The sequence below is a fragment of the Protopterus annectens genome, chromosome 16.part0 (assembly GCF_019279795.1).
Source record: "Protopterus annectens isolate FY-2018-M chromosome 16.part0, PAN1.0, whole genome shotgun sequence".
Lineage (NCBI taxonomy): Eukaryota > Metazoa > Chordata > Ceratodontiformes > Protopteridae > Protopterus > Protopterus annectens.
In genome coordinates, this window is record NC_056750.1 from 41,263,713 (window position 1) to 41,289,983 (window position 26,271).

Consider the following 26,271-nt stretch of genomic DNA (forward strand, 5'->3'; position numbering starts at 1 on the left):
ATTTATTTAATATTTTTTTTAGGGAAAAATTTTCTTTATCCATTAGATTTTTAAGCTTGGATAGCAATACTTTTATTTCACCTGGATATTCCGTAGATCTTTTACCGACATGAGCAAAGGGGTTCGTATCTCTCTTACTTGTAGTTTCAGCAAAAAAACGCTCCCAAACCGGGATACCTGAATTAACATCCACATTTCCTTCTGTTCTATTTATATTAGGTTCCATGTTCCGATTGAGGAAACCTTCTATGGACCGCTGGGAGGTGGTAGCATTTTCCTCCCTAAATATTCTAGGTATATTCACCCCTGGATCACTGGCCATGATTATGGAGAAAACGAAGTAGATATTGGTCACAACACCAGCTCTTCAGCTCGAACAAAAAGAGAACCCAAATTCAGGATACAACAACAGCCAGTAAACCAAAAAACAATTTATTTTCTTTATAGTCTCTAGCGCCTCGGCTCAACAAAGCCTTCAAGGAGTAAATGACAATACATCACTGTTCCCTATTTATATACACACCCATTAACTCTTTACATAATTAAATGATCATTAAACAATTAAAAATCTATTACCATTTAAAAAGACATGTTCATAATACACTCTTCCAACAACAATCAACATTAAGTCCCTTTGGTGTAAGTGTCTGATATTTTAAAATAAAAATTAATTCCTTTCTTAAAAGTAAATTCTTTATTTTTTCTTCACTAGCTCCCTTACTATGAACCTCTTCTAATATAGATACCCTAAAATTAGTTACGTCAGAATTGTGAGATTTTACAAAATGTTGAGCCAAAGGGCTCTCTAACTTATTGTTTTTTATATCCCTCAGATGTTCCATTATTCTCACTTTTCAAATTCAGTCAATGTGACCAACTCACCTAATGCCAATGTTTACACTGCTGGGTGGATAGGTCTTACACAGTACAAATATTTAAATGTGCGCAACGATAACTATTCAGTTGGTGTCAACTTACATCTTGTTAATCAAATCCAATTCACGTTTATGACTGGGACTTAAATGAGACAGACAGACAGACAGAAAAAAATACAGAAAATATTTATGGTAGTTCTGTGGACTAAAAATGCACTCCTTCACTAGAGAGGGATGGTCAATAAATAATTCATGAGGATAATGGGACAGGTAAAGGGATAACTGAGAGATGGATTTAAGTAGGGGTTAAGGAAGAGCTACCTGGTGACAAAAGCATACTAAGGTGTAAGGGTCAGTACTGACAAGATTCAGCCTTTACATTTTTGATATATTTAATGTTCATTTACCTGTAAACACCTACTTACTTACACTTTATAAAACTTTAATTATGCAATAATGGCTCATTACTATTCAAAAATGAGCACACTGATCAGACAGCCCAGCTTATGTGCCCATTGTAAATCAAGCATATACCGAAAGACAAAAGTTCAGCCACTGAACTACCATTGAGTGGCCAGACTTTCTATTGCTATATGCTGAGGGATAGAACAAAATACAAGAAAAATCAGGTACATTCTGCAAAACTAAAGAATCAGAAACATACCTGATTTTCCTTGTATTTCTGCACTGTCCCTTGTAAAATCTCGGCAATTAAAAAAATGATCAAAACCAGCAGTGGAGATATAGAGATTCTCTCCTCTCCATTGCTTCTCTTGCACTGTATTGATGTACTGTGCATGTGTGGGAATGTAAGTCCCATATGCACGTGCAGTATATCAGTAAACAAGGAAGAATGTGGGGGAACTCTACAGCACCGTTGTAGAAGGATATTATTTAAGAAAGGGAAGCAATTTCTTTCTTAAAGAATGTCATTGTGTAATAGCAATAGCCCACTCCTGGATATGGGTATCACAGGATTTACCCACAGCTGGCTTCATTTCGTCACTCGGGCTTCGTCTTCATGATCAGATCATGCCAACCTTGGGTAAATCCAGTGATCCACACACCCAGTCGTGGGTCATTGCTAAATTAAACTACAACTGATTCACAGAAATGAGCATTAAGTTAATTGTGAATTCTTGTTTTACACCCGCAAAACCGTTTCTACCAAATAAGTATTCTGCCTTTTTAGTTACAATTATACACACACACACACACACACACACACACACACACACACACACACACACACACACACACGTTATGTTATGTAGGTAGACAGATAGAGAGAGAGATAGCTAGAGTGATAGATAGATAGATAGATAGATAGATAGATAGACAGACAGACAGACAGACAGACAGACAGACAGACAGATAGATAGATAGACAGATAGACAGACAGATAGATAGATAGATAGATAGATAGATAGATAGATAGATAGATAGATAGATAGATAGATAGATAGGTAGAGATATATAAAAGACAGAGTGCTGTCTATGGTCATGACAGGCACAATAAGTAATAGGACAGCTTAGAAAGGAAATAAGTATACGTTCAATAATGGAAGGAGTGGTGCAGTATTTGCGTGTACAACTTAAGTGTGTTGTGGATATAAACATGGTGATGGGTTTTAAAATAAGGTGGGATAATTAATACAGAATGAAGAGATGGAGACAGCAGGGGCAGCTGCTTATCAAGTCTCCTAAATTCAAAAGTTGATAAGTATTCTCCATGTCAGATATTCTACAGCAAGACATGTATACATTGTTTTCCTTCATGAGCTACTTTGTTGAGCTCTGAATTTGCTGATGCCACATCTTTTCCCTCCATCCACTGTCTGCTGGACTTAGTTTGTGAAACACACATGCCAGTCTTTATAGCGAGGTTGGGAAATCTGTGATTACACCTCTGCATTCCTGAAGTAAGGACAGAATTTAGTCTGGCAACTTTATTTTCTAATGGAGACAGGATACTATGGTGTCATGTGGACCAGCACTCTACCCTTATTTTGTTTACCTTTTTCATCCTAATGGAATGCATTTCATTCTCCTTCTTGATAAGTATATAAACCAGGTGTCTTGAATTTGTGTGTTAAATAGTCATAGCAGTAGCATCTTGGCTCATTATGAAACAGCCGCCTGGCTAGTTCTGTGGTGCAAGAGGATACAACCGTGGTTGTATCCAGCTGAATCGGAATCGGTTAGTGCCCTGGGTGTGGGATAAGTTGGCCATAGAGGAATGTGAGTTATAAACTCATACTATTTCACCTGTCACCATGAGAATTAAATTATTTTTGGGTCTTGCTCCCCACTGGACCTAGCTCGAAGGCTCCACCACCAGCACCCAGTCTGCTCATTTATTCTGTGCTGGGCAAGGGTCCTGTGACTTATTTGTTTCCACGAGTGTGTCCCAATCAGCTCTGCATTCTGATATGAGTGTCAGTAGTAAGACGGCCATTTTGTGTTAGTCCTGGGAGTTGGCCCACTATCTCCCTTTGGGGAACACCTCATTCCCCTTTGGCATTTCTGTCGAGCCTACTATTGTAGTCCCCCAAGGAGAAGTGCACCTCCACATGCCACACTCCTTTCAGCTTAGTGCTGTTAAACATGCTGACTCTGCAGGCTCATCTGGCTTGGGGTGCACTGGGTATCACCTAGTGGTCCCACTAAGTGCCACCCTGTGTGGCAAACCAAGCCACCTTCCTTCCAGCAGGATAGGTGAGCTGGCAGTAACCACTCACTTCTGTTCTCCTCAGCCAACTCCTCTAGCTGCCCAACCCACTAATCAAACTTGGGCTGCCTGAGACCAACTCACAGTTTTATCCCTCTATGCTGCAGAGCTGACTTTATTATCATTTATGTTATCTTTTAGCACCTCTTTGCCTTTGCTTCTTAACTCTCTTATAATCATTTGTCTGTTTGCCCAGACCCTTTCACTACCTTCTTACTCTTCCATTTTTCCGTGCATCTTTTTCTCCCTCCTCAGTTATCTTACTCTCTGTTTTACTCTGTCCTCTCCACTCCAGACCCCTTTTAACGTTTCTCGTGAATACTTAGCTTCGAAGTGCCAATGGATAGTTTGTTTTTCTGAAGTACATTTATGTTATATTTACTAACTATTGCTTATGTTTGTTTTCTGATTAGCAATTATCTGTGATCATTGGCATGTATTCTATGTTTTACTTTCTGGGCCAAGATGTGCCAGAAAAAGATCCATGCATAACATCAACCATTTGGAATTTTGCAGAATATCCACATTTTCCTCATATTTTTGTGCATTCCTCATGAAATTCTGAGTTTTCTGGGGAGAAAAATCATTGAGAACTGAAACCACTTAATGACAGACATTTAATTTTCAGACATTAAACCATTCAGAAGTATGATAATACAAAGTCTATTATTCTAACAACTTTCTAAGTTTATAAGACCAATATATAACATATACTCCTCATTTTGGGATTTTATCCTGCCATTCTTGGCACTTCTTCAGAATTCTTGTGCTAAGAGCTTGGGCCAGTACACCTGCCCAGTTAGCAAATTTAAACTAAACAAATAAATCTGGAGGAAGGCTCAGAATTGCACTCCTGCATAGGCTCAGATTCAGGTGCACAAGCCCAACTAAGGCGTGTCTGCATTCTTGAGCATCATGTCTGCATTGTGCTTTTCAAGTCTGATGCAGTGCCCCTATGAAAAGCACACCAGCATTGTGTTTTTCATAGGGGCACTGCATCAGACTTGTTTGTCCATGGGGGAGGGCAATCGGAGTGTTACAACACCTCCTAAAACATTCAGGATGATAACTGGTGCCCTGGCTCCATCCTTTCCTTTATCACAGCCCAAAGAACCAGGAAACGGAAAGAAACAAACGAGCCTGTGAAGCTCCGTGGTCATAGGAGAGGAGGCAGAAACATTTGGCAGCTGTTTATTTCTACTGTTAACTCCCTTAACCTAGATTGACCTTATTTGTGGTCAACAGTGTGGTTCAGGTATGCATTTGTGGGTCTATATTAATTCAGTGAAAGACATATTCCACAAATACATCTTCATCGATCACCAGCTGCCGAAATTCACTTCAGCGAACCATGGAATTTTTTCCACAGTTTGGACACACTTGGCTATAATCTCAACTTTGCCCTTTTTGCCACTGTAGTGCAATCTAGGAGTTGGTATTTAGAGTTGGGGGGTGGCGAAGCCCCCCACTTGGGTACATTTGATTTAGTGCTTGTGTGTTCCGGATGGTTGGTGGGCAAGTATTTCCAAACCGTGGGAAAAAATTCCGTGGTTCACTGAAGTGAACTTCAGCAGCTGGTGATCAATGAAGACGTACTCGTGGAATACATCTTTCACTGAATTCATATAGACTTGCATTTGTATTTCATTTCTGCAGGCCACTGAAGTGCTAGCTATACAGGCAATAGTAATAATAATGATAAAAGCTGGTAGTTTAGCCCAAAATTTTAAGATTATGAGCTGCTAACCATCGTCTTTCTGCAGTCGTGGGTTTGATCCCCTCAGTCTTCAGCTGTGTGCTGCACTACACTCATCAAGTCATTTAATCAGACAAGTACTTCAGGGCCAGCCCTGAAAAGAGGGATTTGAGCTTAGTGAGTTTTACCCTGTTAATGCATGAATAAAATATAAATAAAAATGATGACATATTGTTGGAAGGGGAATCTTGAGAAGCAGGTGACAGCCTTTCCACTGTAAAAGACTCCACACCGATGCTTCATTTGTAATGGTCTGTGAAGTTATAGTGATATATATATATATATATATATATATATATATATATATATATATATATATATATATATACACACACACACACACACACACACACACACATATATATATATATATATATATATATATATATAGGGTCTATATCAGAACACCGAAGTTTCAAAACTTCGAATCTGATATGGTCAACATCGTATGATCGAAGTCTTGAAACTTTGAATCTTTTAATTGAGCTCTCCGTACTGTGCGGAAAGGGATGTGGTATGGGTTTCATTGCAGTTTCAATTAATATGAGTTTCAAGGGTAGAGAAGTTTTAATTTCAAGTCTATTTTCATTCTGAGACAGTATTGCTTTGTTTAGCAGATTTCTATTAGTATTTGTGCATTGTGCTATAAAATGTAAAAATAAAATCCAAATAATCATTGTAGAAGTAAAGCAGTATGCACACCTTAGTGTTTATGGTAAATGGGGAGAAATAGACAGGTAATGGGACATTGAAATGGCTGCGGCGGACTCTGGTGCCATATTTTGGTTGTCTGTTCTTCAGTTTGCATTTGAAAGCTGGTATCCCACAATTCCACTGGAGTGGGTATGGTTACACAATTATGTATGCAAATTACATGTTAATCAGCATACAGATTTGTACCTATTTTTCATGGGCCTTGTCCAAATTTTTGATGTTTCCAGGTTGAGAGGTTTGACACACACACAAACACACACACACACACACACACACACACACATATATATATATATATATATATATATATATATATATATATATATATATATATATATCAAGTACAAACAGTGTTCGGCCTCACAGAGGAGTTCCAAGTGGGAGTGAGTGTACACCAGGGTTCAGTTCAGCTCTGATCCCATTGCTGTTCATACTGGTGATGGACTACATTAGCAAACAAGTCAGAGGGGACAGATCAACAAAGTTGCTGTATTCAGATGATGTGGCATTACAGGCAGACTCTGATCTAGAACTTCAGCAAAGGATAGGAGAATGAAATGCAAAACTGAGGGTACAAGGGATGGAACTAAGCACAGATAAGATGGTGGTAATGGCAGCAAACTGGGGAAATCAGAAGAAGCTCAGAATAGAGACAGAAGGGAAGATAGTAGAACAGGTAAATAGGTTCAAATATCTAGGAGGGGTGGTTGAGGAGAAGGGAAGTCTGAATGAAGAGGTCAAAGCTAGAATCAGAGGGGTTGCAGCCAACTGGCATAGAATGTCAGGTGTAGTCTATGCCAGAAGAATGCAAAGAAGCTTATAAGTAAGGTGTACAAGACAGTGGCGTGACCAGTACTACTGTATGGTACAGAAACCTGGGCAGTAAAGGCAAAACAGTTGAAAAAGCTAAAAGTGGTGGAAATGAAGTGCCTGAGAAGGCTGGTAGGATGTACACTGTGGGACAGATGAGGAAATGAGGACATCAGAGCAGAAGCCAAAGTAGCTCCAATTGCAGAAAAGATCAAAGAGAACAGATATTGGTGGTTTGGGCACATGTGCAGAAAAGCAGAAGACAATCTAGTGAGGAAGATTTGGGACAGACAGGAAGAAGGTAAGAGGAAGTGGGGACATCCAGCAAAGGGGTGGATGGATTGTGTGAAAGAAGATCTGCGACAGTCAGCCATGAGTGTTGAAGAAGGCAGGAGTGTGGCACTGAATCAAGAGAGATGGCGACAGTTAACACGATACCCTGACCCCATGTAGGAAAATGGGAAAAAGGGGAGATGATGATGATGTGAAGTTATAGTGATCACACCTTTAAAGGACTGCTAGTGAAACAGAGAGTGCATACAGGAAATTGGGGACTGAATGGAGAGATGATGAAATCAGCAAGCAAAGGAGAGTGGTATTACTGGAACTGAATTCATCCTCAAGCCTTGATGAGCAGCTTCATGAGGTGGACCTTGTTTTTATAAAATCTAACCAAGGTGTGACTAATATATAGACTTTATTTTATATAGCATATATCATGGACAGAAGTAGGTTAAAAATAAAAATGACAGTTGGGTACACAACTCCCAGGATAAAAAAGTGTCCAATCCTGGTAGACGCACTGGTGCCAGGACTGGAAAGAATGACAGTGTAGTAGAGTCCTCAAGATGCAGAAACATTCCTACAATGGGGCCAGGCCAGGTCCAGGGGGAGGATGGCCCCTGTTGCAGAAGGAGGTAGTAGTTCACAAAAACTGACAGGCCAAAAAAGATAATAAAATGGACTACTGAGGATAAGAAAGAAATTATGTATTGTTACTATTAAGCAAAAAGCCAAGAATTATCAGATAGAAGATATTCAAAAACATTAACAGAGAAATTAGAGGAAGGAAAAATACCTGCACAAGAAAAAAAAACGGTCTGAATCTGCCAGTGTCATCTGTGTGGATCTGCATTTATATGATCTTTCCCTTAGATTTAAGACATTGGTTTCTTCAATAACTAATTCCAGGATAAGACATGTAATACTAATGAAAGATTAATAACATATAGTGATTAGTTAGTTCTGGTCTTAACTTATAAGGAAAGGACAACTATACAAAAAACCCTGAAAAACAAACATTACATCATCAACTCTTCTGCTTTACTAACGTCCCCGTATAGTTATAAGGGGGGGGGGGGTTATTATTCTCTGATTTGTAATAACCCAAGACTTCCTGATGGAAAGAGGCTGCCATGGTGGGTGATTTCATTTTGACATCATTTTCCATCTCCATGACATCATTCTATAATGGACATAGTACCCTGTGATGACATGTCAGTTGCACTGTTTTACAATGAAATATTAGAATTTTTTTTTATTTTTTATTGTCAGCATTAATTTGCTTTCTTTGCTTTTACTGGTAGTCACCTCTGACACAGTATTTAAGAAATATTTGCATGCTAGGCATGAAAGAATATAACAGCTGGTTGTTTTTCAAACTCAGACCCATAGTTCCAAGTTGCAGTTTTTTTATATTGTGTGCTAAATTTGATACCTGCTTCTTATAGGTTATACCAGTTTGGCTTAGTTTATCTGAGCTGGGATAGCTCGGACTGCAGCTCTGGTGGGAGGGGAACATGGTTAGGGGTAGATAAAGAAAGTGTAAAGGTCAGGCTTCATGATACAAGAACAGTCAAACAGGGAAGTTTCATGATACAGAAGCAAGACGACCAGTTTTCAGAGATACTTATTGATTGAAAGATTGAAAGACTCACTGGGGAAGGAAGGAGACTAGTCAGGACAAGTGATGAAGAGGACGGGGATGTTTAATGAATAAAAAGTAAGTCTGTGTTGCTAGGTTAACAGACATGCTAATAGGAAGATAAGGGATACGTAAGAAATAGAAACACCTTTTAGGCTGCTGCTGACACACTTTAACGATAAGGGACGGCTTGTTATCCAGGTGGAAGGCTAATATTACATGGTTAAATGGATGTCTATAGGATGTTCAACAGCATGTGCAGTAGTTGAGAAATGTAGTACATTCTAGAAACAAGGTAACAGTGCAGATGGCAGGTAAGGACAACATAGTGCATTACTTGCATGTGTTTCTTTGGGTAGAACAGGCAAATTCACATTGGTATCACAAACCCTGACAGAATATATAGGGACCCAGAAGACCATCTTAGCAGCTGAGAAGGTGGAAGGAAGGCCCATAAATTGAAAGGTTCTTGCTAGGGATGGTAATAGGCAACAGAGCAGACTTGTGCCATCTACCGGAAGCAAGGTTAACACTAGACAAATCACTTGGGCAGGTTTTGGGTAAAGAGAAGATCATATGAAAACAGATACAAGAATTAAAGAGCTTGTTGGATTTTACTTGCAGAGTGATCCTAGTGGGCAGATGACACAAGTGAAAGCTAGCAACGAAAAGGGCAGGGTGCTCAAAGCCATATCATAGGATCAGGATTGTGAGGGGCATGAAGTACAATCTAGTAGAGCAGCAACAGAGGTTTATTTGGGAATTCAAAACGACAGCACTTTGGCAGCAGGTTAGCATTGTTGAGGAATTACAAATTATTTATTTTACATTTGTTAACTGGGAAAGTCTGACTGGATACAGGTCCATTTTCAGCAGAGGCCCGGGGAGAAAAGCTCCAAATGTGCAAAAACAAGTGTAAATACAGTGAAATTATTACAGTGAGTTGTCACAAAACTGAGATTTGTGTAACGATATGGTCACACAGTTACATGTTTTCCTCACATACACACAGCAAAGGTTGGAAGCAAGTAGCTGAGAAAGAAATAGTTAAAGATTTCATCTGAAAATGGAAAACACATATATTAAGGTGGTTATCATACATGGTGTAGTGTTAACTTTAAATCTTTCCAGTAGGTGGGTGATACACAGAATTTTAAACAGTTGGAGAATCAGAGTTTTATTCTTGTAATGAGGTTCTCATTTATGAATTATGTTTGAGTGGGGTTAGTCAGGGTTTGTACAGGGACAAAGCCACTGCATTTTTAGGTATTTCCTGAGGGATTTTTTTGGATTGGGATAAGGAGGGGTCAGTGGTGAGTTCAGCAGGAAGTAGGTTCCAGTTTTTACCAGCAGAGTTGGAGAATAGTGATTCACCAGCTGAATTGTTGGTTTTAACAGTTTGCACTAGCAATTTTTTGGAAGAGCGAAGGGATTTTAGATTACTGTAGGGGGTAATAATATTTTTCTGTATGGGTGTACTGTTTGGTTGGTAAAGGATTTTGTGAACAACTATTAGTTGGTTATATTGCAGTTGATAGGGTAGTTCAAGCTAGTCTAACGATTGAAGTTTAAAGCAGTGATGGGTTCTATAAGCTGATCCTGTGGCAAATCTGGCAATGTTATTGTAGCACCTAGTAAATTTATTGAGGTTTGATTTGCTTAGGTTTACGAAGATGGGTGAGGCATAAAGAAGGGTCGATAGCAGATGTGTACGGGCAATAACAGTTCTAGCAGATGGGGTTAGGAATGGTTTAATCCTGTATAAAAAGGCTATTTTTTTATTAACTGTTTTAATAGTTTTGTCTATGTGAGCATCAAACTTGAGGTTGTTGTCGATGATCACTCCCAGTAGTTTAGTACTAGGTTCTGGGGAAATTATGGTACCATTGTTAAATATTATGGTGAGAGGTGGTGAGGGGGACCTTGCGAGTGGGGGAGAAGAGTAATAGTTTGGTTTTATTTGGTTTAATAGTAGTTGGCGACCAGTGAGCCAGTTCTCTACTTTGTTGAAAGTGATTTGGGACGAGGACTGTAAATCTGTGGGGGAGGTGGCAGAGCAGATTAGGGTTGAGTCATCTGCATACTGAATACAAGTTGCATCAGGGATGACGTTGTACAGGTCATTAATGAATATGGAGAATAGGAGGGGACCTAATATAGATCCCTGTGGGACTCCAAGGGTGACTGGTAAAAGAGACGATAGATTATTCTTCCATAGTGCAGCTTGTTGTCTGTCACTTAGGTAAGAATGAAACCAGGTAATTGCTAGGTTATCTATGGAGATTGATTTTAGTGTGTCTAAGAGTAGCTGGTGGTATACCATATCAAATGCCTTGGATAGGTCATGGAAGACGACTGAGTAGAGCTTGTTGTCATTACGGTTTTAATTTACTGTGTGAGAGCAGGAGACAAGGGCTGAGGTTGTACTATGGTATGGTCTAAATCCATGCTGGGAGGGGGCTAGGAGAGTGTTTTGATTCAGATAGGCAAGAAATTGCTTGTGGATACATTTTTCCATTATTTTAGCCAAGGGAGAGACAGAATGGCTATAGGCCTATAATTTGAAAGTTCAGTGGAATCTCCCCCTTTATGAAGAGGAACAATGTGGGAGACTTTCCAGATGTGGGGGATATAGGCTTCGTAGATAGCTCTATTGATTAAAATTGATATGGGGTATGCTACTTCATTAGTGGCTTTTTGGAGATATTCTGCAGGTAGTAGGTCTGCTGAAAGGGTGATGGGTTTCCGTTTTTTAAGTAGGGACTTAATAAAAGATGTTGGTACTGGATCAAGCTTAAAGGGGATCTTATTATCAGGTGTGGGGTTGGTGGTACTTGGGGTATAGGGAGATAGCTTACTGACTAGAGATTGCACGGTTTCTGTAAAGAAAGTGTTACAAGTCTTAGCAACAATTTTAGGAGGTTGTTGGAGGGTAGTTAAGGGTAGTTGATTGGCCTGGGTGAAGAAGTTTGTTTATGCCTGACCAGAAATTTTGTGGTTGATTTTGGTGCTTTTGTTGCAGATTATAGTAGTAATTCTTTTTTGTCTAGCATAATAGACTTCTTTGCATCATTTCTCAGCTGTTTATATAAAAGGTGGTCTTTTGGGGATTTAGTGGTTCTCCAGGAGGTCCATGCTTTATTTCTGCTAATAATTTTATGTCTTGTATCATTGGACAGCCATGGTGCTACTTTGTTATTAGTTCTGATAGTGTGTGCGGGGAGCACGGTTATCCAGGATAGCAAGAAATGTAGAGTTAAAGTATGAGACCGCATCATCTAGTGGAATTAGCCATAGGCTGGACCAGTCACAGATGTTAAGTTCATTCTAAAATTTAGTCTTAATAAAGTTCTTACAACTTCTAATGGTTTTAAAGGAAGATTGTTGAGGGATGTCATTTCTTTTTCTGATTATATAGCTCAGGAAGTGATCACTAAAGTCCTCAGGTAGGGTGCCTGTTTTATATATCCGGGGTAGGTTGTTTATTAATATCCAGTCTAGGATACAGGTCAAAAAGTGATCACTAAAGTCCTCAGGTAGGGTGCCTGTTTTATATATCTGGGGTAGGTTGTTTATTAATATCCAGTCTAGGATACAGGTCAGGAAGTGATCATTAAAGTCCTCAGGTAGGGTGCCTGTTTTATATATCTGGGGTAGGTTGTTAATTAATATCCAGTCTAGGATACAGGTCAGGAAGTGATCACTAAAGTCCTCAGGTAGGGTGCCTGTTTTATATATCTGGGGTAGGTTGTTTATTAATATCCAGTCTAGGATACAGGTCAGGAAGTGATCACTAAGTCCTCAGGTAGGGTTCCTGTTTTATATATCTGGGGTAGGTTGTTTATTAATATCCAGTCTAGGATACAGGTCAGGAAGTGATCACTAAAGTCCTCAGGTAGGGTGCCTGTTTTATATATCTGGGGTAGGTTGTTTATTAATATCCAGTCTAGGATACAGGTCAGGAAGTGATCACTAAGTCCTCAGGTAGGGTGCCTGTTTTATATATCTGGGGGAGGTTGTTTATTAATATCCAGTCTAGGATACAGGTCAGGAAGTGATCACTAAGTCCTCAGGTAGGGTGCCTGTTTTATATATCTGGGGTAGGTTGTTTATTAATATCCAGTCTAGGATACAGGTCAGGTAGTGATTACTATGTCCTCAGGTAGGGTGCCTGTTTTATATATCTGGGGGAGGTTGTTTATTAATATCCAGTCTAGGATACAGGTCAGGAAGTGATTACTAAGTCCTCAGGTAGGGTGCCTGTTTTATATATCTGGGGGAGGTTGTTTATTAATATCCATTCTAGGATACAGGTCAGGAAGTGATCACTACAGTCCTCAGGTAGGGTGCCTGTTTTATGTATCTGGGGTAGGTTGTTTATTAATATCCAGTCTAGGATACAGGTCAGGAAGTGATTACTAAGTCCTCAGGTAGGGTGCCTGTTTTATATATCTGGGTTGGTTGTTTATTAATATCCAGTCTAGGATACAGGTCAGGAGGTGATCACTACAGTCCTCAGGTAGGGTGCCTGTTTTATATATCTGGGGTAGGTTGTTTATTAATATCCAGTCTAGGATACAGGTCAGGAAGTGATCACTAAAGTCCTCAGGTAGGGTGCCTGTTTTATATATCTGGGTTGGTTGTTTATTAATATCCAGTCTAGGATACAGGTCAGGAGGTGATCACTACAGTCCTCAGGTAGGGTGCCTGTTTTATATATCTGGGGTAGGTTGTTTATTAATATCCAGTCTAGGATACAGGTCAGGAAGTGATCACTAAAGTCCTCGGGTAGGGTGCCTGTTTTATATATCTGGGGTAGGTTGTTTATTAATATCCAGTCTAGGATACAGGTCAGGAAGTGATCACTAAAGACCTCAGGTAGGGTGCCTGTTTTATATATCTGGGGAAGGTTGTTTATTAATATCTAGTTTAGGATACAGGTCAGGAAGTGATCACTAAGTCCTCAGGTAGGGTGCCTGTTTTATATATCTGGGGTAGGTTGTTTATTAATATCCAGTTTAGGATACAGGTCAGGAAGTGATCACTAAGTCCTCAGGTAGGGTGCCTGTTTTATATATCTGGGGTAGGTTGTTTATTAATATCCAGTCTAGGATACAGGTCAGGAAGTGATCACTAAGTCCTCAGGTAGGGTGCCTGTTTTATATATCTGGGGTAGGTTGTTTATTAATATCCAGTTTAGGATACAGGTCAGGAAGTGATCACTAAGTCCTCAGGTAGGGTGCCTGTTTTATATATCTGGGGTAGGTTGTTTATTAATATCCAGTCTATGATACAGGTCAGGAAGTGATCACTATAGTCCTCAGGTAGTGTGTCTGTTTTATATATCTGGGGTAGTTTGTTTATTAATATCCAGTCTACAGTACAGGTCAGGAAGTGATCACTAAAGTCCTCAGGTAGGGTGCCTGTTTTATATCTGGGGTAGGTTGTTTATTAATATCCAGTCTAGGATACAGGTCAGGAAGTGATCACTGAGTCCTCAGGTAGGGTGCCTGTTGTATATATCTGGGGTAGGTTGTTTATTAATATCCAGTCTAGGATACAGGTCAGGAAGTGATCACTACAGTCCTCAGGTAGGGTGCCTGTTTTATATATCTGGGGTAGGTTGTTTATTAATATCCAGTCTAGGATACAGGTCATGAAGTGATCACTACAGTCCTCAGGTAGGGTGCCTGTTTTATATATCTGGGGTAGGTTGTTTATTAATACCCAGTCTAGTATACAGGTCAGGAAGTGATCACTACAGTCCTCAGGTAGGGTGCCTGTTTTATATATCTGGGGTAGGTTGTTTATTAATATCCAGTCTAGGATACAGGTCAGGAAGTGATCACTACAGTCCTCAGGTAGGGTGCCTGTTTTATTTATCTGTGGTAGATTGTTTATTAATATCCAGTCTAGGATACAGGTCAGGAAGTGATCACTACAGTCCTCAAATAGGGTGCCTGTTTTATATCTGGGGTAGGTTGTTTATTAATATCTAGTCTAGGATACAGGTCAGGAAGTGATCACTAAGTCCTCAGGTAGGATGCCTGTTTTATATATCTGGGTAGGTTGTTTATTAATATCCATTCTAGGATACAGGTCAGGAAGTGATCACTAAGTCCTCAGGTAGGGTGCCTGTTTTATATCTGGGGTAGGTTGTTTATTAATATCCAGTCTAGGATACAGGTCAGGAAGTGATCACTAAAGTCCTCAGGTAGGGTGCCTGTTTTATATATCTGGGGAAGATTGTTTATTAATATCCAGTCTAGGATACAGGTCAGGAAGTGATCACTACAGTCCTCAGGTAGGGTGCCTGTTTTATATATCTGGGGTAGGTAGGGTGCCTGTTTTATATATCTGGGGTAGGTTGTTTATTAATATCCAGTCTAGGATACAGGTCAGGAAGTGATCACTAAGTCCTCAGGTAGGGTGCCTGTTTTATATATCTGGGGGAGGTTGTTTATTAATATCCAGTCTAGGATACAGGTCAGGAAGTGATCACTAAGTCCTCAGGTAGGGTGCCTGTTTTATATATCTGGGGTAGGTTGTTTATTAATATCCAGTCTAGGATACAGGTCAGGAAGTGATTACTATGTCCTCAGGTAGGGTGCCTGTTTTATATATCTGGGGGAGGTTGTTTATTAATATCCAGTCTAGGATACAGGTCAGGAAGTGATTACTAAGTCCTCAGGTAGGGTGCCTGTTTTATATATCTGGGGGAGGTTGTTTATTAATATCCAGTCTAGGATACAGGTCAGGAAGTGATCACTACAGTCCTCAGGTAGGGTGCCTGTTTTATGTATCTGGGGTAGGTTGTTTATTAATATCCAGTCTAGGATACAGGTCAGGAAGTGATTACTAAGTCCTCAGGTAGGGTGCCTGTTTTATATATCTGGGTTGGTTGTTTATTAATATCCAGTCTAGGATACAGGTCAGGAGGTGATCACTACAGTCCTCAGGTAGGGTGCCTGTTTTATATATCTGGGGTAGGTTGTTAATTAATATCCAGTCTAGGATACAGGTCAGGAAGTGATCACTAAAGTCCTCGGGTAGGGTGCCTGTTTTATATATCTGGGGTAGGTTGTTTATTAATATCCAGTCTAGGATACAGGTCAGGAAGTGATCACTAAAGACCTCAGGTAGGGTGCCTGTTTTATATATCTGGGGAAGGTTGTTTATTAATATCTAGTTTAGGATACAGGTCAGGAAGTGATCACTAAGTCCTCAGGTAGGGTGCCTGTTTTATATATCTGGGGTAGGTTGTTTATTAATATCCAGTTTAGGATACAGGTCAGGAAGTGATCACTAAGTCCTCAGGTAGGGTGCCTGTTTTATATATCTGGGGTAGGTTGTTTATTAATATCCAGTTTAGGATACAGGTCAGGAAGTGATCACTAAGTCCTCAGGTAGGGTGCCTGTTTTATATATCTGGGGTAGGTTGTTTATTAATATCCAGTCTAGGATACAGGTCAGGAAGTGATCACTAAGTCCTCAGGTAGGGTGCGTGTTTTATATATCTGGGTAGGTTGTTTATTAATATCCAGTCTAGGATACAGGTCAGGAAGTGATCACTAAGTCCTCAGGTAGGGTGCCTGTTTTATATATCTGGGGGAGGTTGTTTATTAATATCCAGTCTAGGATACAGGTCAGAAAGTGATCACTAAGTCCTCAGGTAGGGTTCCTGTTTTATATATCTGGGGTAGGTTGTTTATTAATATCCAGTCTAGGATACAGGTCAGGAAGTGATCACTAAAGTCCTCGGGTAGGGTGCCTGTTTTATATATCTGGGGGAGGTTGTTTATTAATATCCAGTCTAGGATACAGGTCAGAAAGTGATCACTAAGTCCTCAGGTAGGGTTCCTGTTTTATATATCTGGGGTAGGTTGTTTATTAATATCCAGTCTAGGATACAGGTCAGGAAGTGATCACTAAAGTCCTCGGTAGGGTGCCTGTTTTATATATCTGGGGTAGGTTGGTTATTAATATCCAGTCTAGGATACAGGTCAGGAAGTGATCACTAAGTCCTCAGGTAGGGTGCCTGTTTTATATATCTGGGGTAGGTTGTTTATTAATACCCAGTCTAGGATACAGGTCAGGAAGTGATCACTAAAGTCCTCGGGTAGGGTGCCTGTTTTATATATCTGGGGTAGGTTGGTTATTAATATCCAGTCTAGGATACAGGTCAGGAAGTGATCACTAAGTCCTCAGGTAGGGTGCCTGTTTTATATATCTGGGGTAGGTTGGTTATTAATATCCAGTCTAGGATACAGGTCAGGAAGTGATCACTAAAGTCCTCAGGTAGGGTGCCTGTTTTATATATCTGGGGGAGGTTGTTTATTAATATCCAGTCTAGGATACAGGTCAGAAAGTGATCACTAAGTCCTCAGGTAGGGTTCCTGTTTTATATATCTGGGGTAGGTTGTTTATTAATATCCAGTCTAGGATACAGGTCAGGAAGTGATCACTAAAGTCCTCGGGTAGGGTGCCTGTTTTATATATCTGGGGGAGGTTGTTTATTAATATCCAGTCTAGGATACAGGTCAGAAAGTGATCACTAAGTCCTCAGGTAGGGTTCCTGTTTTATATATCTGGGGTAGGTTGTTTATTAATATCCAGTCTAGGATACAGGTCAGGAAGTGATCACTAAAGTCCTCGGGTAGGGTGCCTGTTTTATATATCTGGGGGAGGTTGTTTATTAATATCCAGTCTAGGATACAGGTCAGAAAGTGATCACTAAGTCCTCAGGTAGGGTTCCTGTTTTATATATCTGGGGTAGGTTGTTTATTAATATCCAGTCTAGGATACAGGTCAGGAAGTGATCACTAAAGTCCTCGGGTAGGGTGCCTGTTTTATATATCTGGGGTAGGTTGGTTATTAATATCCAGTCTAGGATACAGGTCAGGAAGTGATCACTAAAGTCCTCGGGTAGGGTGCCTGTTTTATATATCTGGGGTAGGTTGGTTATTAATATCCAGTCTAGGATACAGGTCAGGAAGTGATCACTAAGTCCTCAGGTAGGGTGCCTGTTTTATATATCTGGGGTAGGTTGTTTATTAATACCCAGTCTAGGATACAGGTCAGGAAGTGATCACTAAAGTCCTCGGGTAGGGTGCCTGTTTTATATATCTGGGGTAGGTTGGTTATTAATATCCAGTCTAGGATACAGGTCAGGAAGTGATCACTAAGTCCTCAGGTAGGGTGCCTGTTTTATATATCTGGGGTAGGTTGGTTATTAATATCCAGTCTAGGATACAGGTCAGGAAGTGATCACTAAGTCCTCAGGTAGGGTGCCTGTTTTATATATCTGGGGGAGGTTGTTTATTAATATCCAGTCTAGGATACAGGTCAGGAAGTGATCACTAAGTCCTCAGGTAGGGTGCCTGTTTTATATATCTGGGGGAGGTTGTTTATTAATATCCAGTCTAGGATACAGGTCAGGAAGTGATCACTAAGTCCTCAGGTAGGGTGCCTGTTTTATATATCTGGGGTAGGTTGGTTATTAATATCCAGTCTAGGATACAGGTCAGGAAGTGATCACTAAAGTCCTCAGGTAGGGTGCCTGTTTTATATATCTGGGGTAGGTTGTTTATTAATATCCAGTCTAGGATACAGGTCAGGAAGTGATCACTAAAGTCCTCAGGTAGGGTGCCTGTTTTATATATCTGGGGGAGGTTGTTTATTAATATCCAGTCTAGGATACAGGTCAGAAAGTGATCACTAAGTCCTCAGGTAGGGTTCCTGTTTTATATATCTGGGGTAGGTTGTTTATTAATATCCAGTCTAGGATACAGGTCAGGAAGTGATCACTAAAGTCCTCGGGTAAGGTGCCTGTTTTATATATCTGGGGTAGGTTGGTTATTAATATCCAGTCTAGGATACAGGTCAGGAAGTGATCACTAAGTCCTCAGGTAGGGTGCCTGTTTTATATATCTGGCATAGGTTGTTTATTAATATCCAGTCTAGGATACAGGTCAGGAAGTGATCACTAAGTCCTCAGGTAGGGTGCCTGTTTTATATATCTGGGGTAGGTTGGTTATTAATATCCAGTCTAGGATACAGGTCAGGAAGTGATCACTAAGTCCTCAGGTAGGGTGCCTGTTTTATATATCTGGGGTAGGTTGGTTATTAATATCCAGTCTAGGATACAGGTCAGGAAGTGATCACTAAAGTCCTCAGGTAGGGTGCCTGTTTTATATATCTGGGGTAGGTAGGGTGCCTGTTTTATATATCTGGGGTACGTTGTTTATTAATATCCAGTCTAGGATACAGGTCAGGAAGTGATCACTAAGTCCTCAGGTAGGGTGCCTGTTTTATATATCTGGGGTAGGTTGGTTATTAATATCCAGCCTAGGATACAGGTCAGGAAGTGATCACTAAAGTCCTCGGGTGGGGTGCCTGTTTTATATATCTGGGGTAGGTTGTTTATTAATATCCAGTCTAGAGTACAGGTCAGGAAGTGATCACTAAAGTCCTCAGGTAGGGTTCCTGTTTTATATATCTGGGTAGGTTGTTTATTAATATCCAGTCTAGAATACAGGTCAGGAAGTGATCACTAAAGTCCTCAGGTAGGGTGCCTGTTTTATATATCTGGGGTAGGTTGTTTATTATCCAGTCTAGGATACAGGTCAGGAAGTGATCACTAAGTCCTCAGGTAGGGTTCCTGTTTTATATATCTGGGGTAGGTTGGTTATTAATATCCAGTCTAGGATACAGGTCAGGAAGTGGTCACTAAAGTCCTCAGGTAGGGTGCCTGTTTTATATATCTGGCATAGGTTGTTTATTAATATCCAGTCTAGGATACAGGTCAGGAAGTGATCACTAAGTCCTCAGGTAGGGTGCCTGTTTTATATATCTGGGGTAGGTTGTTTATTAATATCCAGTCTAGGATACAGGTCAGGAAGTGATCACTAAGTCCTCAGGTAGGGTGCCTGTTTTATATATTTGGGGTAGGTTGTTTATTAATATCCAGCCTAGGATACAGGTCAGGAAGTGATCACTAAATTCCTCGGGTGGGGTGCCTGTTTTATATATCTGGGGTAGGTTGTTTATTAATATCCAGTCTAGAGTACAGGTCAGGAAGTGATCACTAAAGTCCTCAGGTAGGGTTCCTGTTTTATATATCTGGGTAGGTTGTTTATTAATATCCAGTCTAGAATACAGGTCAGGAAGTGATCACTAAAGTCCTCAGGTAGGGTGCCTGTTTTATATATCTGGGGTAGGTTGTTTATTATCCAGTCTAGGATACAGGTCAGGAAGTGATCACTAAAGTCCTCAGGTAGGGTTCCTGTTTTATATATCTGGGTAGGTTGTTTATTAATATCCAGTCTAGAATACAGGTCAGGAAGTGATCACTAAAGTCCTCAGGTAGGGTGCCTGTTTTATATATCTGGGTAGGTTGTTTATTAATATCCAGTCTAGGATACGGGTCAGGAAGTGGTCACTAAAGTCCTCAGGTAGGGTGCCTGTTTTATATATCTGGCATAGGTTGTTTATTAATATCCAGTCTAGGATACAGGTCAGGAAGTGATCACTAAGTCCTCAGGTAGGGTGCCTGTTTTATATATCTGGGTAGGTTGTGTATTAATATCCAGTCTAGGATACAGGTCAGGAAGTGATCACTTAGTCCTCAGGTACGGTGCCTGTTTTATAATTCTGGGGTAGGTTGTTTATTAATATCCAGTCTAGGATACAGGTCAGGAAGTGATCACTAAGTCCTCAGGTAGGGTGCCTGTTTTATATATCTGGGTAGGTTGGTTATTAATATCCAGTCTAGGATACAGGTCAGGAAGTGATCACTAAGTCCTCAGGTAGGGTGCCTGTTTTATATATCTGGGGTAGGTTGTTTATTAATATCCAGTCTAGGATACAGGTCAGGAAGTGATCACTAAAGTCCTCGGGTGGGGTGCCTGTTTTATATATCTGGGGTAGGTTGTTTATTAATATCCAGTCTAGGATACAGGTCAGGAGGTGATGACTAAAGTCCTCAGGTAGGGTGCCTGTTTTATATATCTGGGGTAGGTTGTTTATTATCCAGTCTAGGATACAGGTCAGGAAGTGATCACTAAAGTCCTCAGGTAGGGTGCCTGTTTTATATAATTGGGTAGGTTGTTTATTAATATCCAGTCTAGGATACAGGTCAGGAAGTGATCACTAAAGTCCTCAGGTAGGGTGCCTGTTTTATATATCTGGGGTAGGTTGTTTATTAATATCCAGTCTAGGATACAGGTCAGGAAGTGATCACTAAGTCCTCAGGTAGGGTTCCTGTTTTATATATCTGGGGTAGGTTGTTTATTAATATCCAGTCTAGGATACAGGTCAGGAAGTGATCACTAAAGTCTTCGGGTGGGGTGCCTGTTTTATATATCTGGGGTAGGTTGTTTATTAATATCCAGTCTAGGATACAGGTCAGGAAGTGATGACTAAAGTCCTCAGGTAGGGTGCCTGTTTTATATATCTGGGGTAGGTTGTTTTTTTATCCAGTCTAGGATACAGGTCAGGAAGTGATCACTAAAGTCCTCAGGTAGGGTGCCTGTTTTATATAATTGGGTAGGTTGTTTATTAATATCCAGTCTAGGATACAGGTCAGGAAGTGATCACTAAAGTCCTCAGGTAGGGTGCCTGTTTTATATATCTGGGGTAGGTTGTTTATTAATATCCAGTCTAGGATACAGGTCAGGAAGTGATCACTAAGTCCTCAGGTAGGGTGCCTGTTTTATATATCTGGGGTAGGTTGTTTATTAATATCCAGTCTAGGATACAGGTCAGGAAGTGATCACTAAGTCCTCAGGTAGGGTGCCTGTTTTATATATCTGGGTTGGTTGTTTATTAATATCCAGTCTAGGATACTTTCCTTTTTGTTAGGCTTATGGATTCTGGTTGGGAAGATATCTGGGAGAAGCCATGCAAATTAATATGGGTGGAAGGGAGGTCTGAAGAGCAAGTATTCCAGTCGATATTAACATCCCAGAGAATAGTAATTTCCTGGGGGCAGTTAGTAGAGAGGCATTGGAGGATACCCTCCAAGGTATTTGTGTTGTCACCTGGGGAATATAGATACATGCAATGTTTATAGATTTGTGTTTGTTGAGTTGGACTTTTGTGATGAGTATTTCTGCATTGTTAGTAAACAAGGCATTTGGGGTACTAGTTTTGGATACTTCCAGAGTGGATTTATACAAGATGGCTACCCCCTCCTTTCTTAGAGATGCGATCAAGAGTCTTAATATATTGTACCCTGGGGGTATAATCTCATTATCCACGGTAATAGACTTGAGCCAGGTCTCATAAATAAATACATATCTACTCCAAATACCCCTTCATGGCATTACATGATAATTGTAACTACTTATATTTGCACAGATACTGTTTGATAATGTTGAACGTACACTATGACTACTGTAGGTGTAACTTAACTGTTTAAATGTATTTTCTTTCTGCCAATGATAATGTTATACTGTGATTGCTATGTGTTATTTTTGATCTGATAGGTAATTGAATTTCTCCGCCAGCTGAGCCTAGAAATGATCCAGTAGGGTCAGTAATTTATATTGGTCAACAAACTCAAAAACATTACTGTGAGTAAAATAAATAAATACATAAAGACAGGGGGGTATAGAATTTGGGGGGAGGACTTCAGCAGCAGGTGGCCAACAGTAATTCGTGGTAGAGATCAAGTAGCCATTAAAGTGCTGGACTTCTTCCCAGCGATAGATGTAGAAGGCGAATAAGGTACTCAGCTTAAGTCAGTGCAACACATGTGTAGTTCAGGCATGAGGCAATTAGCAAAAACGGTGAGGGGAAGACTAATGAGGCATTTCAGACTATTTTGTTTTCACAGTGGGCTCAGTTCAAGAGACTGGTACTGGTGCTAGTCTGGTACTGGACACAGCACCAGTGCCAGGACAGGTACAAATTAATTCACAGTATTGGTGGACATATGTGAATGACAGCTAATAAACAACATCATCAGACAGGTAACTGGGTGGTTTACAAAAGGGGACTACAGCATTTTAGAGACACTAAGAAGGTACAAGGTTAGCCAGAGGTATGGCCCATAACAGTAAAACAATGGAGAGTACATATCCTGTCAATGTTGGAGGCAGGCTAAGGCAAAGGGAAGGCAGTCATAAACCTGGCAAGCTAACAGCTGGCTGCAAAAAGCCATGGGGTGGGAGTGTAAACCTTATGGGACAAACTCCCAAAAATATGCCATCATTAATACAAGTGGTTGTTTTTCATTAACAGTGCTAAGTGGAGCTGTTAGTTGGTCAAAAACAGTACAGTCTAATGATAAACAAGAACAACCTTTGACTGATGAAGAGGCAATGAATTAGTGAGTGTCTCTGGTCCCAGAGGGCAAAGAATGGAATATAGCACAATACCTACAACATTACTAGACACTGTGAAACTCAAGGGAGGGTCCATATTCTACCTTCAACACCGATGTCCATTCACACACGTTTATCATTTAATGGTACTTAGGAAGGAGCAGTTTTCTGCCATCAGAAGAGCACGCTGTTTATCCAGGGACTTATTGAAGAAAACAGTAGAGTGTTACAGCTTAGACCCCAAAGGTATACCCCACATTCAGTTAGGTTTGGGGCAGTCTCTTATACACGATGGGCAAGTGCATCGTGGAAGAACATCAAGAAATTAGGAAGATGGAAGTGCAGTGTTTAGCATTGTTGCCTTTTATGTTGCAGACCCCAAACACAAGCACAAAATGAAGCATATGGATACGGAGTTATTCGTACATGAAAACATTACAGAGACGGTTGCAGTGAGAACACAGTTTGCATGGTGAACTTGGGCAGCTGACTGTTAGATGTCTAGGGGTTGCGGATTTGAAATGGCCACAGCTAAGGCTAAGGGTGGGACAAAGGTGTAAGACCCGGGGCAACTGGGCAAGACCTTGCTACACCTAGGAAGAAACAACAGATGTCACATGCCAGTGGGGGGGGGGGGGGCTGGTGGTAGTAATATGAAAAGAGGTCGCATATGTATAAGAACAGTAGTCACATGCTCAATTGTTATGATCTGAGGTGATTCAGAGGTTGAAATGCCCACAGAGGTTCAGTCACATCTATGAGAGCGGCAGTGAGGATTAGACACAGGATTAATGCCACAGTGTGCAAATGCATGTCAGAGAGTGGAGGTGCTTACAAAGCACACCCAAACATAAAAGGGAAATGGGCAATAATGTATTGTGCTGATGGGTTCCATTTGTCATTAAAACTGATAGCAGCTTTTTATGTAGACTTAAAGGCAGGGCTACAGAACAGGTAAAGTGATGTGCTTGGCAGAAGGGGGAATTCTCAACCTTCTGTTATGCAAGGCAGGATAGGCAAGGGAAACTAGGGTAGGTAGGAGGTAGGTCTGAGACTGGCTAGCAGGCCCTCCCACCAACCAAGTCCTGGGGGAGATCATATACCTTATTAGCCATCACTCCCTTGGCATATTGTAAGGTGGAAGGAAATGTGACTATGGATGGAAATGGCCCCTTGATGTGCTGTTGAATAAGGCCGGCTATCGACAATGCTGTAGCTCTGCAGGAGTAGGAAATGATGCATATACTGATGCCAAACAGGATCTCCCTGAGAAATCCTGCTTTGAACACATCCCCTGAATTACAAATGGGCAATCAATCTGGAAATAAATACATGGCTACATCAATTTAACTCCAGTGATCTGTCTGCTGCTTCATTAACATTGCTGCATATCATTGCTGGAGCCTTCCTGTGTCCTGACAGTGTGCTCTTCAAACTATCTGGAGATATACAGAGCTAAGTATATTTTTCTGGTACTTCAGAGTTGTGTACTGTTAATTGTTGTTTGACTAATTTTATATCATTGCTGGCTGACTTCAGAGTTGTGCACTTTTCCTGTAACTAGTGTAGTCCAGATTCAGATTTGCTGTATCCAGGACTGTATGTAAGCTTCTGAGAACCTCAAGCTTTCTGTGTTGGAGGGAAGCCTTCTAGCTTATCAGTGGGAGTGGTAAGCACTAGGTAACCTATCTACCACACAAGGAGTGGTTCTGGCCCAGAAATTGTAGTTATTGGCCGTTTGGGCAGTTTTTCCATCTCTCTCAACTTTCTGATTTAAAAGCCTACATTTGCACTTGTTTCCCCCCTTTCATGTAATTAGTTTAGTCCAGATACAGATTCTTACTTTTAGCACTTGATTTTGCTTATTCGTGATCAGCACTTGTTCAGAACTTGTAAGCACTAAATAACCTACTAATTACTACAGCACTCAACCTTCCTCATTACCTAGAGGAAAACAGTTTTGGTACTTACTTTCATCATTTGCTTAGAGAAAAACAGCTCTTGTACTCACTTTCCTCACTTATTTAGAGGAAAATATTTTTTTTTATTCAGGCATGTCCAAGGGTCAGCTCCCAGTGTTCTCTCCTGTCTGATGAATCTGGGCATCTTGGGGCAATTTAGAAACTGCCTCATGTAACCAGACAACCCTCTCCTCCTACCACCCAACACTACAACCTGTGAGAGATGCACTTATCTAGCCAAACTGGAGGTAAAGCTCTCTCCAATCAAGACTGAACTTGACAGTCAAGAGGAGAAGGTAAACACTTGCACCACACCACACTCATCACATAGTCTCACTAAATCTACACCACCAAAATCCACACATAGAAACACAAAAACATTTGGGGAGGCTCTCAATAATAATCTGCTCAAGCAACAGAGACCTCCAAAGCAGAAATGCAAGCAACCTCCACCCCCCTCAACACAACCCGAATGGCACATAGCCCACAGACTCAGTCTGCCACTCAACCACAGCCAATAAGGCAAAACAATGTACCCAACACACTAGTCATAGGCGACTCTATAGTCAGGCACACTGATGTCCCACTCACCAGGCTAAACAAGGAGAAGGTTACTGTCAGCTGCCTGTCGGGTGCCAGGATCCGTCACATAACCCACGCACTCAGGTCACTCCACAACAAGTACAAATATGACTCTGTCATTGTCCATGTTGGTGTGAACGACCTGAGACGTACCTCCCTGGACTACATGAAAAGAGACATGGAAGAGCTCTCCGATCTTGTAGCCCAGGCAGGTATGACCCTAGCCCTGAGTAGCATTCTGCCATCACCCAGAATGATGCCGCAGTACAAGGACAAAATGATTGACTTCAACAATTGGCTAAGCTTCTGGTGCCATTCTAAAGGGATCCAGTATTTGTCTGCCTGGGATGACATGGTCGACAGACCACGATGCTTTGCCAGAGATGGCCTGCACCTGTCACCCCTGGGATTCTGGATACTGGCTAAGGTTCTTGCCACCCCTATAGTGCCTTTTTTCGGCAAGGTTTAAATGACAAATTCACCACCATAACAGGAACAGGCAAGCAAAAACTGATGGTGATGCTACTCAATGCTAGAAGTCTAAATCTCAAAATGCACTCACTCGAGGCACTCCTTAAAATGGAGAACATC

At 40.7% G+C, this 26,271-nt stretch overlaps 1 protein-coding gene across 2 annotated transcripts in view; it reads right to left on the reverse strand.

The window, feature by feature from the left end:
- PRRT1B (proline rich transmembrane protein 1B) overlaps positions 1–26,271 on the reverse strand; it is a 245,585-nt gene that overhangs the window by 55,829 nt on the left and 163,485 nt on the right. The window lies entirely within an intron of this gene.